The 18,785-nt window shown below is 42.3% G+C and overlaps 1 pseudogene; it reads right to left on the bottom strand.

Moving 5' to 3' along the window:
- Positions 1-560: 560 nt before the first annotated feature.
- On the bottom strand, positions 561-14,986 carry LOC141176480 (translation factor GUF1, mitochondrial-like; annotated as a pseudogene).
- Positions 14,987-18,785: the final 3,799 nt, after the last annotated feature.

The raw sequence follows: 18,785 nt of genomic DNA on the forward strand, positions 1-18,785 counted from the left end.
GCACTGTCACTATCGTTTTGGGCACTTGTTAGGCTTTTAAAAGACTGCCGGGGGTGCCACCGCAAAAATGCTCGAGTCTCCCATAGACTAACATTGGGCTCGTGGCTCAGGTCGAGCACCCGAGTATCACGGCGAGTTCGGCCAGAGCTTCGAGCACCCGAGCATTTTAGTGCTCACTCAACACTAATGAAGACCTATGGCCTTCTTGGCTCGATACTCCTGGCCTAGCACCGCTGAGATTCACAAGGTTTAGGTTGCTAAACGCTGTCAAGATTGAGACCTTGGAACGGATTTGGTTTCTTGCTCTCCTTTCCCGATTATGTACACCCTGCTATGGTGTACGGTTTTATGTACTCTCACTTATTGCTGCTGGAGAAGGTAAACCTCATAAGCCCCTTATTCATCGAAGAGTCCGAGACCCCTAGAGAAAGCCCTAGGAGATTCCCTTATGGGGCATCTGATCTTCTTGTGATAATGTGCCTCAAACTGGACCAAATAGACTGTCAGTCTCTTGGAGTTGAGTAAGAAGAAAATGTAGAACAATCGTACCATCTTTTGACTATATAGATATATCTTGTTTGGGAACAGCAAAGGCCGGGCGGAAGGGGTGAAGGTTTTGCATGGTTTTGTAGGTCTCATCTTGCATATCCTGAAGATAAGGATTTTAAGTTGTCATAAAAATCAACCACAACTTCATTCAAAGGTAACAAATACTTCATCATGATCCGGTGTTCGTCTATGTAAAGAAAGCTCTTCTGCTCTGCTCGCCGGGTCTGCGGAAATAAGCAATTGGCTTTATTGGAACGTAGTTCACATTGGCATCACAGCTGCCATTCCTCATGGAGCCATGGACCAAGAGATCCGTCTTCTAATGAAACAAAATGAATCCTTGTGGGTCCCATTGACTTACAATTGGTATATCCGGTCTTCGTTATTTCTACATACATTACCACTACATTAAAAGGGAGTGGAAACCTGATGTAATGGAGGGTGGCAGAAACCAAATTGCCTGCTACGTGTCTCTGCTCCACTTGGCTCCTACATTAGTTTTGCTACATCTACCCCAAAATAGGGTGACATTTCCTATAATCTGCTGTCCTTGTATTATACGGGGTTATCTAGGACTTTGATAGATCAGGGGGCTTCTTACACTCGGTGATCCACTGTTTGCAGCTCACATGGCACCCAAAAGTGAACAGTGTATGGAGTCAGGACACCACATAGTGGCCATTCTCAGGTACTACAGCTCGGCTCCCATTGAAGTAAATAAGAGCAGAGCTGCAGAACCTGATAAAAGTCTCTACACAGTGTACAGAGCTCAGGTGTTCCACCTCCGTATACTGTGTACACCCAGCTGCCGGGGGAGCTGCTGCGGACCTCCACCCATCCAAAAGATAAGTCATCAATATCTAAGTCTTGGACAACCCCTTTAACATATGGAGAGTTTAAGATAACATATATAATGTGTTTGAAAAATTAATGTTTATGATATAATTTCCCAATGTCATCACCTCAAATTTTGTGATCCAATGGTCACTGACCTGACACAGCGACATGATCTTTCCAAGATAGTCATCTGGTGAGATAATTGTGCCCAAAATAATAGGTTCAAGATATTCCTTTACTACAGATTTGTCAGGAAATTCAGATGGATTTACAATAGTAATCTCCGATTCTCCATATTCCTAAAGAAATAATGTGGAAAATTAGATGGGATCATACAATTGGAGGTGATCTGCAGAACCCGGCAGTGACCAGTGACCAGCGTGCTGGAGCGGTGTGGATCCGCTCCGAACACCATCTGGCCACCGCTGCACACAGCAGATTGATGGTGATGCCAGTTGTTGGGACTTCCACCGATCTGACATTGATGACCAGTGCTGGAATTAGGTCATTAATGTTACAGTAGCAGAAAACCACTTCAACTGCAAATACTGAACAAAAAATGTCAACATCTCAAAATCAAAGTCCAATTTTACTGATTTTGTTTCCCCCAGAAATAATGAAACACCCTGATAGATAGTTTTGGGGTATGGCACAACAAATCAGAGTGGCCCACAATACAGCGCAGAGTGGTTACATATAAGGCATTACTGCTTCATGGAAGCCATAGACAGAAAGTACCTTAATCAGCTTTGGAGAGGACAGCACAGCCTTGTATGGGACTGTAGAGGACGTCATTATGACAGATGCATTGTATTCCTGCTCCTGTCTCTAGTTAAACACCTCCATATGTAAAAGCCCCAGGAAGCCCAACCTGTGCAGGACATGAACGTTAGTTATAATTTATAGAGAGGCAAGTATACCGAAAGTGTTAATAAAATGAGCAACTACTTAGTGCTCGATAGGTATCCACCACTCTAATAGAAATTGCTCTGGAAAGTACCAGTAACGCGGTGTCCATCATAATAGAGAAACACCACGCTATTTGCACTGCCTACTATACACAAGGCAGGTCGTAGACTGAACTACAAACCAGTTCAAGACCAGATCATTTCTGATCATCACCAGGCATTTTTTTTTTTTTCCGTACATGGGATTTTAAGATCTCTAAAAATGTCTCTGGTTCAGTCATCCAAATAACGTTTGCCTCCATTTTGTCAGTATTGAATTCCCCTGTAACTGGGGCTTATATGCCAGGCACAGTTACAGGGAAATTCAGTAATAACAAAACATGACAAAATTCAATTTCCTGAAAACTGCTGAATCAATCTGGGGCTAACCTAGCAACACATGCTGCCAGCAACCGGTACTCACATGATCACCACCATTGCTTCCTAAACTATACGCACAGCACATGTTTAGGAAACAATCAGGAAGGCAGAGGTGGTAATAAACCATTTCTGACTTCTCTATGGGAAGTCCAGCAGGCTCATGTGTACATGTACATGTGTATTGATGAGGATATGAGGATTCAGATCTACACAATACTGTACCGGTGACAATCCTGGCTATGGAACTGCAGGATAATATGTCACAAACATATCTGGATAAGCTGGAGGTTTGGGCCGAGAAGGGACAAATGTGAATTAACAATGAAAAATACATTTTCACTAGTCAGACTCCATATGGAGCATGGTGCACAGATTTGGCCACCAGTGTGCAAGAAAGACAAAGCCGAGGTCTAGCAAGTTCAAGGTGGGAGATTAAAGCAAAGATGGAATAGGTGGACTGCAATACAAGGAAAGAGTAATACAATTAATTAGTTAAAATTATTAGTTATTATGATTAAATTATTAGTTAAAAAAAATTGCTAAGGAGTGACATACTGTAATATATTCAGTACCGTATCTATAACAAAAGGGCCAAGACCAGGATTCTTTACTGTAAGAGCGTGAGACTGTGCAACTCTCTGCTGAATTCACTAGGGGACTAGATACCATTCGTGAGTGTAATATACAAGTGGTTAACACATTACCAAGATGAATTGTTGACCTAGTGGTTTGCTCTGCCAAAAATTGGACTTTACCTTGTAATGTGTTTTTGCTTTCCTCCTGATCATTGTTACAGAAGAATTTTCTGAGCTGAAGACGTTTTTTTTCAGCCTTACACACTATATCAATAATTAAACTTGCACAAATGGCCCCTTTTCAGAAATTAAAGTTATTGAAATGTCTATCTAATGCTCAATTAATCGGTCCGTAGGTGATAACTGTGCCCTTATGATCACTGTAGGACACATTAATGCCCGCACGGTATATTTTCATCATAAGTATAGGAAATGACTGAAATAAAATATATAGTGATATAAAATAATTCAGATAATGGCAGTAGAAGACGCACCTCCAGCCAGCACCCAGAGCTGCACTGCTGTCCCGACTAACAGACACTTGAATCGTTCAAGGTCAGCTTTTCCAGCGCACTCATCAAATTGCTGTATTCGGATTGGTCAACTGGAACAGAAAGTTAAAAGAAACCATTAGGGTATGTTCACACAATATTCTGAAGTGGATTCTGCTCCAAAAAACACATTTAGGGTATGTTCACACTGAGTTTTTTGACTGCTTCAGAAAACGAAGGGGCCGATTCATCCAGCAGTTTACGTCCATTTTCTAGTGTAAAATTGCTTAAAATTTTGTGGGTTTTTTCGCCCGTCTGGGAACACTTTGTCAAGTTTTTGAACGGTGGTCAGAACTCAACTGGGAGTGGGTATGGCCACTCAATAAATGCACATAAAAAAATCCACATTAAAATACTGTGTGTGAACTTACCCCAAGGGTGTGCGCACATGGCATCTTTTTCAAGTGGATTCCTTCCAGGCTGCTTTTTCAGCCTGGAATCTGCCAGATAAAGCGCCCCATAATATGAACATAATGCACAGCAATGTCAAAGCAACATTGCTGTGCACATCTTCTGTCTTATGTCTTTTAACCACTTTAGGATTCGGAAACTGAAGTGGTTAAAATAAGGAACAGGTTCATTCTTTGAGTGTCTTCCGCTAGGAAGCCGCCTGCTCTCTATAGTTACCAGCGTAAAGTGAAAGCCGCTGCAAAGCCGCCGGAGAAGACACCTCAGGAAAACGACCGTTGCGGTCTTCCTGAAGCGGCCTTGTCTGGGAAATCTCAGTGGCGGTACCGAAATCTAAGAGACGCCGTGTGCACATATCTTACATTGGTTTTCCAAAAACTCAGGAAGCAGCAAGGAATGTGTTCAATTCAAAATCCCTATTCTCACCTCTTTGTTCCCCCCATGGCTCCATCACTATTGCTCCGGTAGTCCGCACTGGTCTCCGCTTACTTCCTGCAGGCTTTCCGTACATCATTCATGTGACTAAGGTACTGACTAGTGTTGAGCGAGTATGTTCTGTCCGAGTATGCTCGGGCCGAGCTCCGAGTATTTATAGCTGCTCGGTGATATGGTTGAATTGTTTGACAGTTTTATTACATGTGAGGAATGTGTAAGAAATAGACATTCCTCTCATGTAATAAAACCGTCAAACAGTTGCAAATCATGCACACGGGAGCGATTCAACCATATCACCGAGCAGCTGTAAATACTCGGAGCTCGGCCCGAGCATACTCGGTACAAGGGTTAATAGAACATACTCGCTCAACACTAGTACTGACCTCAGCAGTGAAGCCGACATCTCCAGCACATGACCTTTAAGGCACCCGATTATCTTAGAGAGTAACCCTCTTTTAATTGTTATTTCATAAATCAAGAGTACACATGAAATTAAACAACTTTGTAATATATCTTATGAAAGACATTTTCTTCATTCTCTGCCAAAATGTATCATTCACTATGAAATTCTGAGGTAAAATCTGTATTCAGTGAAGACACTTTCCCATTACTGAGATAGGAGATGGCAGCTGCTACTGATACAATTCTATGTGGGCAGGAAGAGGGAGGAGCTAGAGACAGCTCCTCCCCCTTATCAGTAGCAGCTGCCATCTCCTATCTCAGTAATGGGAAAGTCTGTCTGCACTGAATACAAATTTTTACCTCAGAATTGAGACTTGATGATGACTGATCAATTTTAGTAAATAAAGAAGCAAATTTCTTTGATGAGATATATTCCAAAGTTTCCTATTTTCACGTAAACTATTGATTTATGAAATAAAAATTAAAATGACGGATACACTTTAAGTGTCCACATGAATGATATACTGGATTTGGTCACTGCCAAAAGTGAGCAGGGACCGTGAGAGCCGCGATTCTGAAAGGGCAGAGTTTGAGAAGGTCTTTTCTTTTATTTTTTTATTCCATATGTAATCATTCCTAGATTCCCATCTCTCTGCTATATATTTTTTACAAATCGCAGAAAACCCATTTGATGTTAATTGTTTGGGCTTTTCTCATGCGCCGAGCATCACTCACGAGGAAAACAAGCTTCAAAGAACAAATGAGAGGAGACAGTCCATGCATTATGTGTCACGGTGGCGTGTCATTACCAACCCCCTTGCTGCAGCGCTCCCTAAATTCCCCACAATGTAGAAAAACCTTGTCCACACGTCACGGCTCTGAGCTGACTAGTCCTGGAGGATCGTGAGGTTCCTTCCTTACATCTCTCCTCAATTATCTCGGCTTCTGTAAAATAGGCCGAGTCTAATGGGATGAAAAATGCGGCTGCAGAATAAAGGTTCTCTGGCATTTATCTACTCTGTGATCACCGTTCCTAATCCAATCGTGGAGGCGTTCCTGGCTGTTACAAGGAATTAGTAGGATTTCTAAAGTGTGACAGGCGAGGGTACAGCGCCTGTGCCGGTCATGGATTCTCAATAGAGGTGGCTGGGAATGGTCGCTCTCCACTGAAATGATCGGGAGGTGCACATACTTCCCACAAGAAAGCACTTGAATTGTCAAGGTCAATCTATTCTATAGCTGTAACTTTAGCCTTAAAGGAATTGATACAGTGGGTTACATCTGGTGCCCGGGGGGCAGTGTTTGGTATACTCTGTGTCCCTCTGAAGAAGCTAAAAAAGTGAAACGCGTGTTTAGGAGAGTGGCAGGCACATAATGGGTAAGGATCTCCTCATTACTGGTACTCAGGCGCAAAATACGTAGAATTTACACTACACTAGGGATGAGCGAACCCCGTGGATGTTCGGTTTCGACCAAACTTCGGTTCGGGTACCAGAACTTGAACCCAAACCCCATAGAAGTCAATGGAGGCACAAACTTTGATGCTGTAAAATGGTCGTAGTAAGGGCTAGGAGGTCTCTCACTCTTAAAACGGACTTGTCAGTGTTCGGAGTTCAGCATTGGACACTAGGTGTCCGGTATGAACCCCAAACTTTACACTTCGGGTTCGCTCATCTCTACACAACACTCGTTATACTGTTGTACTAATACATTACACGTCTAGTCCCTGTGATTGACTATATATTCATTGTTGAGGACGCTCTTGCAGATGTGTCTAATCTCTGATGTCACGCCATCTGGAGGCTGAATCTTGAACTAAGTGCTCTTGTAATACAGGTCTTAATATTACGCTAATAAAATATATACTGTATACTGTACAATAGCTTTCCGACCCCGTTACACAGTTTTTGAGCACTTGAGCTGAAGTTGTTAAAGCTCAATTGGTGTTTTGCATAGTCTGAGGGGGCTATAGGTGTAATTCTGCCTAGATTTTGACTTCGATGCGTGTTGCAGTTACATTGGCATAATACTCTGTTCCATGTACAATATTATGTAGAACAGAGTTTTGATTCTAAATGGACTGTAGATAAAACAGTATGTCCTGGAACAGTACCAATACACATGCTCTGTAACTTGCCATCCACTCTTTTGGAGTGGACGATTCCTCTTTATCAGCATTCTGTCAGCACTATAGGTCCTGGGACATCCCTTCTCTCATTACTCAGCACGTATTGCTTCCGCCATTGCTTAATGAGATGCCTACAATTAACTGAGATGCTGCATCTCTGTTATGCCTGCATATACAGTTTGACAGGCAGGAGCAAAGAGACAAAGGCCAAGCCCCTCTTCCGGTAATCCATATAGGGGGGTTTCTGCTGCTAGAGACAAATTACACTTAGACAGAAGGGAGACCCTACCGGCCGACACTTTTAGGTTATCTAACCCCTGAAAAGTAACTCCAACTTAATTGAACTTTATAAAGGGATTTTGCACATTATCTATCGAATGAGATCAAGTACAGGGACCATTTAATTTGTATTAGGGTTCAACTCACCTGCAAACACCATGGGTTTCGCAGGCTTAAAGCCGGGCAGAGCCACTGGCTGCTTCAGTAAATGCAGAGTGTCTCCTATTTGTGCTTCCTGTGCGTCCTTCATCCCAGCGATTAGATAACCTACTTGCCCAGCATATCTTAGAAACAATGAGAGTAATATATATTCACAATTAGTGCAGATTCATCAAATTCTACATTGAATATCGGGTACAAATCAGCCATAAAAGAAGGTAGCAACGGCTCTGAGACCCAGCACTGCATGAGTTCACTACAGCTATATACAGCTGGCACTAGAGGGCGCTCACTGGAGACAGACTTCTACTGCTGCGGGTGGGTCCAATACTAGCTGTACATAATCACATGTCAACAGCTCCCCCTGGTGGTGGCTGCATGCAGCAAAAATAGTATTTCATCTAGTTACATTCATTTAAGTCAGAAATGCTGTGACATTAGTCAGCACTGAATTTTGGATGTAAAACTATTTTGGATCTATCAACATATATGTTATAACTTCCCAGAGCCTAAATACCACATCAGAGAGCTCTGCTAATCGCACTGTAACAAGCTGAGAACCATCATACGGCCACAACAGATTTGTATTGAATGGCAATAAAAACACAAAATTGTATTTTAATTTGCAGAACTTTCCATAACACAATATTGACATTTTATTTGCTTTAATAACAGAATCCCCTTTCAGCTCTGCTCTCTCCTGGGCTCCAAACACACATGTATATTCATAGAAAGCAGCACCGACAGGAGCATCACTACTGCATGCAGGATTAGAGCGCCATCTAGTGGCACTATAAGAATATTCCTAGTGTGCTAAAATGTCGCTCTATTATATCCTGCACAGGGTCGTACACAATTTTAAATGCTTTGGATATCGGAAAAAATTACTTTAAAAAAATGATGGAAAAACCCTTTTAAAAAGACACAGAAAGCAATAAGGAAAAAGCACAAACAAAAGAAGTGGTGCTGAGATGGGCGGCTGCAGTTTATGGAGATCCTTGGGTGACAAAGTGCATGTGGGATAATCTTCACTTTTACTATTTTTTTTTATCCTTGCCTTCTAAAAGCTATAAAACTTTTTTTTCCCAGTAGATTCGTTGTATCTGGGCTTTTTTTCAGTAGATTCGTTGTATCTGGGCTTTTTTTCCCGTAGATTCGTTGTATCTGGGCTTTTTTTTCCAGTAGATTCGTTGTATCTGGGCTTTTTTTTCCAGTAGATTCGTTGTATCTGGGCTTTTTTTCCCAGTAGATTTGTTGTATCTGGGCTTTTTTCCCAGTAGATTCGTTGTATCTGGGCTTTTTTTCCAGTACATTCGTTGTATCTGGGCTTTTTTTACAGTAGATTCGTTGTATCTGGGCTTTTTTTCCCAGTAGATTCGTTGTATCTGGGCTTTTTTCCAGTAGATTCGTTGTATCTGGGCTTTTTTCCCAGTAGATTCGTTGTATCTGGGCTTTTTTCCCAGTAGATTCGTTGTATCTGGGCTTTTTTTTCCAGTAGATTCGTTGTATCTGGGCTTTTTTTCCAGTAGATTCGTTGTATCTGGGCTTTTTTCCCAGTAGATTCGTTGTATCTGGGCTTTTTTCCCAGTAGATTCGTTGTATCTGGGCTTTTTTCCCAGTAGATTCGTTGTATCTGGGCTTTTTTTCCCAGTAGATTCGTTGTATCTGGGCTTTTTTCCCAGTAGATTCGTTGTATCTGGGCTTTTTTCCCAGTAGATTCGTTGTATCTGGGCTTTTTTCCCAGTAGATTCGTTGTATCTGGGCTTTTTTTCCCAGTAGATTCGTTGTATCTGGGCTTTTTTCCCAGTAGATTCGTTGTATCTGGGCTTTTTTCCCAGTAGATTCGTTGTATCTGGGCTTTTTTCCCAGTAGATTCGTTGTATCTGGGCTTTTTTTCCCAGTAGATTTGTTGTATCTGGGCTTTTTTCCCAGTAGATTTGTTGTATCTGGGCTTTTTTTTCAGTAGATTCGTTGTATCTGGGCTTTTTTTCCAGTAGATTCGTTGTATCTGGGCTTTTTTTCCAGTAGATTCGTTGTATCTGGGCTTTTTTCCAGTAGATTTGTTGTATCTGGGCTTTTTTTTCAGTAGATTCGTTGTATCTGGGCTTTTTTTCCAGTAGATTCGTTGTATCTGGGCTTTTTTTCCCAGTAGATTCGTTGTATCTGGGCTTTTCTTCCAGTAGATTCGTTGTATCTGGGCTTTTTTTCCAGTAGATTCGTTGTATCTGGGCTTTTTTTCCAGTAGATTCGTTGTATCTGGGCTTTTTTTTCCAGTAGATTCGTTGTATCTGGGCTTTTTTTTCCAGTAGATTCGTTGTATCTGGGCTTTTTCCCAGTAGATTCGTTGTATCTGGGCTTTTTTCCCAGTAGATTCGTTGTATCTGGGCTTTTTTCCAGTAGATTCGTTGTATCTGGGCTTTTTTTCCAGTAGATTCGTTGTATCTGGGCTTTTTTTCCAGTAGACTCGTTGTATCTGGGCTTTTTTTCCCGTAGATTCGTTGTATCTGGGCTTTTTTCCAGTAGATTCGTTGTATCTGGGCTTTTTTCCAGTAGATTCGTTGTATCTGGGCTTTTTTTTCCAGTAGATTCGTTGTATCTGGGCTTTTTTCCCAGTAGATTCGTTGTATCTGGGCTTTTTTTCCAGTAGATTCGTTGTATCTGGGCTTTTTTCCCAGTAGATTCGTTGTATCTGGGCTTTTTTCCCAGTAGATTCGTTGTATCTGGGCTTTTTTTCCCAGTAGATTCGTTGTATCTGGGCTTTTTTTCCAGTAGATTCGTTGTATCTGGGCTTTTTTTCAGTAGATTCGTTGTATCTGGGCTTTTTTTCCAGTAGATTCGTTGTATCTGGGCTTTTTTTGCAGTTAGAGCTGTAGTTTTTATAAATATTTTCTGATCTCTTTTTATTACTTTTCTTGGTGAGGCAAAGTGAACAAAATAAACTCCAGAGATTCTGCCGCTTCATCTTTTTTTTCTTTTTCATTCCATCATCCTCTCGATAGGATTTCTAGAAGATATTTTTTTTAGTTTTAACACGAACAGATGTGGTGAAGCCAAAAATGATGTAACGGGAGAATTTAACTTTGCAGGCTCAGGTCACCGAAAACATCCAATGGCTTTACCGCTACAGTGTAGAGTAAAATGACCAATCTCATATTAATCCCAGTTATGGGACGGGCTTCATAGTTGTACAATCATGGAAGACATGGAGGCCTTCAGTAGGATCCTTGGCTGTCAAGACAATGCCATTGCCACATAACACTCATATGATTGATGACATGACATGGCTTTATAACTGATGGGGAGCCGTACCCCTTCAAGCCCACTGATTCTCAGAAAGAGGGGGATGTTGTCTTTGCCTGCACAGCGGCACTCTAAGGCTATGTGCCCACGATGCAGAAATGCTCCGGTTTTTTTCCTGAACGTTTCTGTATCTCCCTGGCATGCGGATTTTACATGCGTTTTTTTCAGCCAGGGACAAGCGTTTGTCACGCGTTTTGCACATGTGATTTCGCATGCGGGTTGTCAAGCGCTTTCCAGGCGATTTTAGCATCACATGGAAAAGTGCTTGACAACTTGGTCACACTATATAAATTCATGCAACCGGCAATTAGCAGGATCCCCCAACAATTTCTTAAGCAATGAGAAAATGCAGTCCCTAATGATGTCCTCTGACAATAAGCGGATCACGGACAGCAGATGCATTGGGTTCTGCATTTCTTGGAGAATGGGTTGGGGCAGCTTCTGTCTTCTCAGTGATACAATCAGGAAGGAGATGCAGCGTGAGACAATCCCTGTCTACATCTTTGATCTGATCATCAATACAGAGGGCTGATTGGTGAAGACAGAGGGAAAGGCTAATAAAATTATTAAAAAAAAACTTAGTTTTTCGGCTGCCACTTCCTCTGGGGTCAGTATGCCAACCTCATTGACTTCATAGCACTTGCCAGAGTGGGCAGACACGATTTTATTGCCTTTACACACGTCACCTCCACACAGGGCGATGCTGCTACGACGCCTCTGTAGTGATCAAACGTGGAGTCAAAGAGCAGGGCTTTAAGAGGGCTGCCCTTTTCAATCTTGGGACTAAAACACAAGAATAAGACATCCTGTTAAGGGGGATAAAGGTAAGTAAACAGCGTTCAGTCCAGAGTGATGAATTCCAAAGACAAAGTTTATTTCGCCATCACATAACGTTTCGACCTGTTATAGGTCTTTATCAAGTATATACAAAGACATACAGGGATACTGATCCCCTTTAAGGAAAATCAGTGGCCAGAACCCTTTAAATTCCCCTTAAATGGTCCAAAACTGAAACAGTGGGAACAATATAATCCACTTAGAGTTCAGCAAACTTACAGTCAAGGGTTTGATAAAATTATCTACACCCTTGTGTCTCCAGAAAGCATAGCGTACGTTCACGTGCTGAAAATGCCGACCAGTGCTGGAGTGAGCAGAGGTCCGCAGCTTGTGACACTCCTGCTGTAGTGAAACTACAGGTCCCAGCAGACTGACGGTCTCTCATCAAGTTATGCTGGGAGCCGCAGTTTCACAAATAGTGCTAGAGGATCCATGTCAGAAATATGAGGCTGCCACTAGGGTTTCTCCCACAAATATGTAATCGGACGTGGAGCAGATCTGCACGTGGATGAGCCATATTCTCTATCTGTGAACATACTACTCCTTCACTCAGATTCTAAGTGGTTCCGCAGCGCATCTGTGCAGAGCAAGCTGTCAATCAAAATCCGGGCCGGGTTTACAGCCGTCGCCCCTGATATAGCGAGCGGTGCTGTGATCCAAGACTGTAGCCGCTCCGTGCACAACGATGAGTGAAGGCCGGCGGCTGCAGGGAGGAAAGAAGTTAATTTTCTCCCGGTACCTACACTATCAATAAGGCGGCCGGGCAGCATTGTAACAATATTTATCTGCAGATTAACCCTATACCTGCAGGTACATAGCATTTTCCAAGGTGACAGGTTCCCTTTAATAAAGAGAAGATGGATAGAGCCGCATTAGTCCGTACTCAGGGTGGAAGCCTCCTGACAACTTCTTGAAGAACACTTTCCACATTTGTTCCAAGCTTCCCCGACATCTAATAGAAATAAACAGAGAAATGAATTTCTTAATACAGTTTAGAACTCGGCTACAACGAATCAGAAGAAATGAAACCTGTTTGAAGCTGACAAGCAATCAAGCCCCTCCGTAAGCCACACAGAACATGGCTACTTATGTCATCTGCAGGTGATTAAAGGAACCTGTCATGCTGAAATGGTATAAGATCTGTAGGGGGTGTTGTAGAGCAGAGAAGTTGATCAGACTGATAGACATATCTGTGGGAAGAGAGTCAGCAAAACTGGCATTTTATGCAGTGAAAAGTCCTGCCGTATGTACACTAGTCCAGTGGGCGGTCCTACTAAGTGATTGACAGTTCTCTGTATGACCATGCAGGCAAAGATAGCTGTCAATCACTAGTAGGACCGCCCACTGGACTCATCTGTACAAACAGCAGGATTCCACTGAATAAATTGATACAGGAAAAATATCTATCTTTGTACCGTATTAGCCAGTAGATAGAAGAGTATTTAGATTTGAGAGTCCTCAGTGGTTGATACCATCTTTTCCGTTAACCATTAAAAGGAAACAAATTGCAGGCTTTCCAGACTACTCAGGTCTCAGGTCTGCCTGATGAAGAAGCCGGAGTAGTCTGGACAGCTTGCAATTTGTTACCATCTTTTCAGTTAGCCATTAAAGGTATCAACCACTGAGGACTCTCAAATCTAATGAATAAATTACAATTTATACTGAATCTTCTCCCACAAACCTATATATCGTTCTGCTCAGTTTCTCATAGATAAAACCTGCACATCTGAATGGAGCTTTAATGTTGTTATTACAATCACGTAACCGCAGATCACAAAATCTTTCATATGATCATTTTTTTAACACCTAAAACCCCAATGGGTCGTTCTTAGACCTGTGTGGCTTACCAAGCCCAATTTCTAAAAGTTGCAAGAGTGCTGTAAAATAGGAAGCTGCACATTTTTGCGCAAAAATGATGCATCACAAAAGTTTTTTGCTTTTTTTTAACACAAAAATTGATGTAAATTCCTCGCTACATTGCCCCTTTTCCAGCCACATTTTGTAGAAAAAAATAAAAGACAAGGTACAGACAGCGGAGTTAAATTTGCCTACAGGAATGATTTTGATCTGGAGCGCATCGTACCCGGATACAGTCACTAGCGGGAACGTCAAACACCTTCTCAATTTGTTTCTCCACCCTTTCCGGATCTGCATTCTTCAAGTCTATCTAAAAGCAAAAGTATAAATACTAATTATTTATCAAAGCTGGACAACATCTAGAAACCATAGAATAAAACTGGCTTAAAATATAGTGTGAACAAGAGTTTAGGGAGAGATGTACAACTGGCACTGGCCTATAAAAGGGATTGTGTAATCGCACAAAACTAGCAAAAATGTAAAGTGCCTGGAAAACAAGGAACGTGCAATTTACCTCTTAGTAAAATCCTATGCTTTCTCAAGAACAGAGGAATTTTAATTTCATATTTATTTTTAATCAAACCATTTTTATTGAAAAACTCCAACTACAAATATTCCATCTTTCAAATAACATACATGACATAGTAATTCCATAGTAAAAATATGAACAAAGTATCTGAACTTCAATTCCCATAACCCACCCTAAACCCAAATCCCAACACTCCAGAGAGAACCATTTTCAGAGCAGTTCTAGAATAACGGACTATAGCATTCGTAGAAGGGGGAAGAAGATAAAAAAGTGACTAACAAAGGGGTAGCAGCGTTTTAATGTTATCATTTACTGCTTGATGCCTGAGCCGGGGAGTGCACGCTGAAAACTGTTGCAGGCTGCTGTAATCACAGGACACAAGCAAACAGCATGGCATTTCCTATCAGCAGGGAGGAAGTAAAGGGCGACAGCAATGAAAGTCTCCTCCTACTCCGCTCCATATTGAAATGAATAGTGTGCATCCTACAAATGAGATGCATACAGCAAACAATTGATTTTCCATACATAGGTTTTGAGTTGACCACTGGATATACACATGTGTATCACTAATTACCAGAACTGGAAATCGAAAAAAAAGACGAGCAAGTTTGGGGTGAATCCTGCCTTCATTACTGCACAGCCGCTCAGAGGGATCGGTACTAGGAACAGCAGGAGTGCCGGCGATGTTCACAGATTTACCTGCTGCGGGACTGAAGGAGTCTGATCGCGCTCGGCTCGAAGCTTTTTACCTTGTTTCCGATAGGAATAATTGAAAGCTGTGCTTCAAAGGCGAGGAAGAAGTTTGCCACCATCTATTAGAAAATCAACAAACTTAGGATAGAAACAATATGAACATATACCCTGCTATAAGTAAGTAAAAAGCAATAGGAAATATATATAATATAGGGTACTTAGTGAACATGTTGTTTGATTAAAAAAAAAAAAAAAGCCATCCCACCAGCACCAAGGTGCACCCAGTCAGTTATGTGAAGTGTATAATAAAATACACTTTAGTACAATATTAGTATCTTGTCCCTTTAAATGTGCAGCTACTTCTGTCACCATGGTAACTGCATTCATACTCAGCCAATAGGATTGCTTGGTTTGAATTTGAAGAAGAAAAAAAAAGTTCTATATGGTCAGTTTGTTCCATCTCATCTGAGTGTGAAGACAGACACCTGCGATCAGCGAGATTATAGGTATAAGACGTGATATAATATAACGGACGGAGCCACATCCCATCACACGCACTCAGCGACCACAACTGACAGGAATCAGCCCATTTATCAGAGGAGAAGTCATTATTCCCCAACACATGATAAGTGACAACTTCTAGATCTGCTGGGAACCCAACTAATCCCTGCTAGTACCTCCCCGGACCACCGCTCCATTCATTCTCTATGCAGGAGAAAGCTGAGTACAGCGCCCCCCATAGAGAATGAACGGACCGGCGGCTGAACATTTGCACTTCGCTCACTTCTATCTATAAGTGCTGTTCTGCTGATTGGGTCATAGCGGCCAAACCCACCGATCTAAGAGTCATCACCTATCCAGAGATCAGTGAGAACTTGTTCCAACTAGACATCCCCTTTAATTGAAGAGATCACATATCTAACAGCCAATCCTATTCATTCCCAATCTTCCCTGTGCCCAGTAATGCCCCTGGGTATATCGCCAATATGAGCCAATCACCAAACCCTCTGCTGACTGTTCCCGATGTTTTATAGATTTTGGATACGTTTCTACAAGAGAAGATCTCAGCGGCCACCATGGGGATGGGTTACTCTGCCAGCGATGGAGCAGGTAGTATCCACCAGCCTGTGATATCTCACCTTCCTCCATATTCTGCTGTTACATGCGTTTCTTCAGCTTTACCTCTTCCCAACAAAACCAATTGATGGTTTTTTCTGTTTTTTCCTCCGCTTTTTCCAAGGGCTATAACTTTTTCATGTCTGTCCACATAGTGTGAGGTCTTGTTATTTTGCAGGATGAGCGGTACTTATAAATCCCACCATTCATTTACCACATAGTACTAGAAAACGGGGAAAAAAGTCCAAGTGCAGTAAAAGTGCGAGGAAAAAAAAAGCCTGACACTGTTTTTCTGGGAAGGGTTTTAACGGCGCACATAGTGTGGTGAAAATGACCTGGTAATAGGATCCTACTCCTCAGTGTGATTACAGCAACACCAAACTTCTCCAAGAGTTTTGGCAAAAGAAAAAAAACTTTTTTTTGATGGTGTCACCATTTTTTCTGAGACCCGTAACATTTTCGTTTTTCGGGTTGATGGAGCTGTGTGGGGGCTTATTTTTTGAAGGGCAAGAGGACTTTATTGATAACATTTTGGGACACATATGACATGGTCATCGCTTCTTACAGGGTTTTCTGTAGTATTGTGGCGAACGAAAAAAATGTAATTTGGGCTTTTTGAATTTTTTTCTGTGTTCACTGATCGTTTGTTTTTTATATTTGGATAGATTGTATTTCTCTGAAAGAGACCATACCACAAATGTGTATATTTTTATTATCTTTATTTTTAGTGGGAGGTGAGTTGAACGTGTGGGGTTTTAATATTTTACACTTTTTTTTTTTTTTTTTTAATTTTCACTGCATTTGTATACATTATCTGATTGCTTGTGCTATATACAGCGATACCACAGTAATGCTCCATATAGCAAAATCACGGTCTTCTTTACAGCCCAAATGAAGCTTTATGATGACAGGCACGAGAGGCTTCAGCAGACCCCCGGATGTCATAGCGGTCCATCTGCGCCCTGTGATCGCGTCACTGGAGCGCCGGTGGGCGCATGGAACGATGCGTCCCAATGCCAGCGCGCTGTTAATGCTGCTGTTAGAGATTGACAGCAGCACTGAACAGGTTAACAGCGGTGGGCAGATCTTCGCTCCACTCGCAGCTCTTAGAGGCAGGTCCTGGTTGTTTGTCACAGCCATTATCTGCCATGTACGGGGCGAGCTGACTCTGCTCCATACACCCGCTACTGACTTATACCAGACACGTACGGCAGATGTTGGTAAGGAGTTAAAGCGGTTGTCCAGATTTTGGGTCATTTGTTTTTTTTTACTTTAATGCAAGTATTTGGGGCTAAAATTGATTTCTGTAATTGAGTTTCATTAAAAATGTTGCCTTCTGTAGCATCTGTGCTGCACTGTCTATTCCTGGCTGCAAAATTAGCTAACTGAGAATCTATCAGTGAGCTCCTTCTGACAGTCTTAAGGAGGATCATTTGTGGCCTGCTGGAGGTCATTTTGCAGGGCTCTGGCAGTGCTCCTCCTGTTGCTCCTTGCACAAAGGCGGAGGTAGCGGTCCTGCTGCGGGGTTGTTGCCCTCCTACGGCCCCCTCCATGTCTCCTGGTGTACTGGCCTGTCTCCTGGTAGTGCCTCCAGCCTCTGGACACTACGCTGACAGACACAGCAAACCTCCTTGCCACAGCTCGCATTGATGAGCCATCCTGGATGAGCTGCACTACCTGAGCATCTTCTGTGGGTTGTAGAGTCCGTCTCATGCTACCACGAGTGTGAAAGCACAACCAACATTCAAAAGTGACCAAAACATCAGCCAGAAAGCATTGGTACTGAGATGTGGTCTCTGGTCCCCACCTGCAGAACTACTCCTTTACTGAGGGTGTCTTGATAATTGCCAATAATTTCCATCTATTGTCTATTCCATTTTCACAACAGCATGTGAAACTGATTGTTAATCAGTGTTGTTTCCTAAGTGGACAGTTTGATTTCACAGAAGTTTGATTTACTTGGAGTTATATTCTGTTGTTTAAATGTTCCCTTTATTTTTTGAGCAGTGTACATAAAAAAATTACTGCAGCTTTAATGCTATTTATTACGTCTCAGGTAACTTTGTGACTAACTATACAGCATCAAAAATACCAAAAAGCTTAAATCTCCAATGGAAGCCAATAGCACCAGTGAGAACACGGCATAAGCGTAATCCAAAGGAAGAGGAGGACATTATTCACTCCAGTTTCCTGCGGCCCCTCGGGAGTATAGGTTGCTGCACGGTAGTCTGCATTCTGTGTAAAACAGGAAAAACACTTTTACTTAGCGGGATGAGGTCAGTAATGGCTGCGTTTCCTGAGAAGAGGACAGAAGAGGACAGAAGAGGACAGAAGAGGACAGAAGAGGACAGAAGAGGACAGAAGAGGACAGAAGAGGACAGAAGAGGACAGAAGAGGACAGAAGAGGACAGAAGAGGACAGAAGAGGACAGAAGAGGACAGAAGAGGACAGAAGAGGACAGAAGAGGACAGAAGAGGACAGAAGAGGACAGAAGAGGACAGAAGAGGACAGAAGAGGACAGAAGAGGACAGAAGAGGACAGAAGAGGACAGAAGAGGACAGAAGAGGACAGAAGAGGACAGAAGAGGACAGAAGAGGACAGAAGAGGACAGAAGAGGACAGAAGAGGACAGAAGAGGACAGAAGAGGACAGAAGAGGACAGAAGAGGACAGAAGAGGACAGAAGAGGACAGAAGAGGACAGAAGAGGACAGAAGAGGACAGAAGAGGACAGAAGAGGACAGAAGAGGACAGAAGAGGACAGAAGAGGACAGAAGAGGACAGAAGAGGACAGAAGAGGACAGA

This window comes from Phyllobates terribilis, unplaced genomic scaffold, assembly GCF_046119375.1.
Source record: "Phyllobates terribilis strain yellow unplaced genomic scaffold, ASM4611937v1 Scaffold_27__1_contigs__length_16484149, whole genome shotgun sequence".
Lineage (NCBI taxonomy): Eukaryota > Metazoa > Chordata > Amphibia > Anura > Dendrobatidae > Phyllobates > Phyllobates terribilis.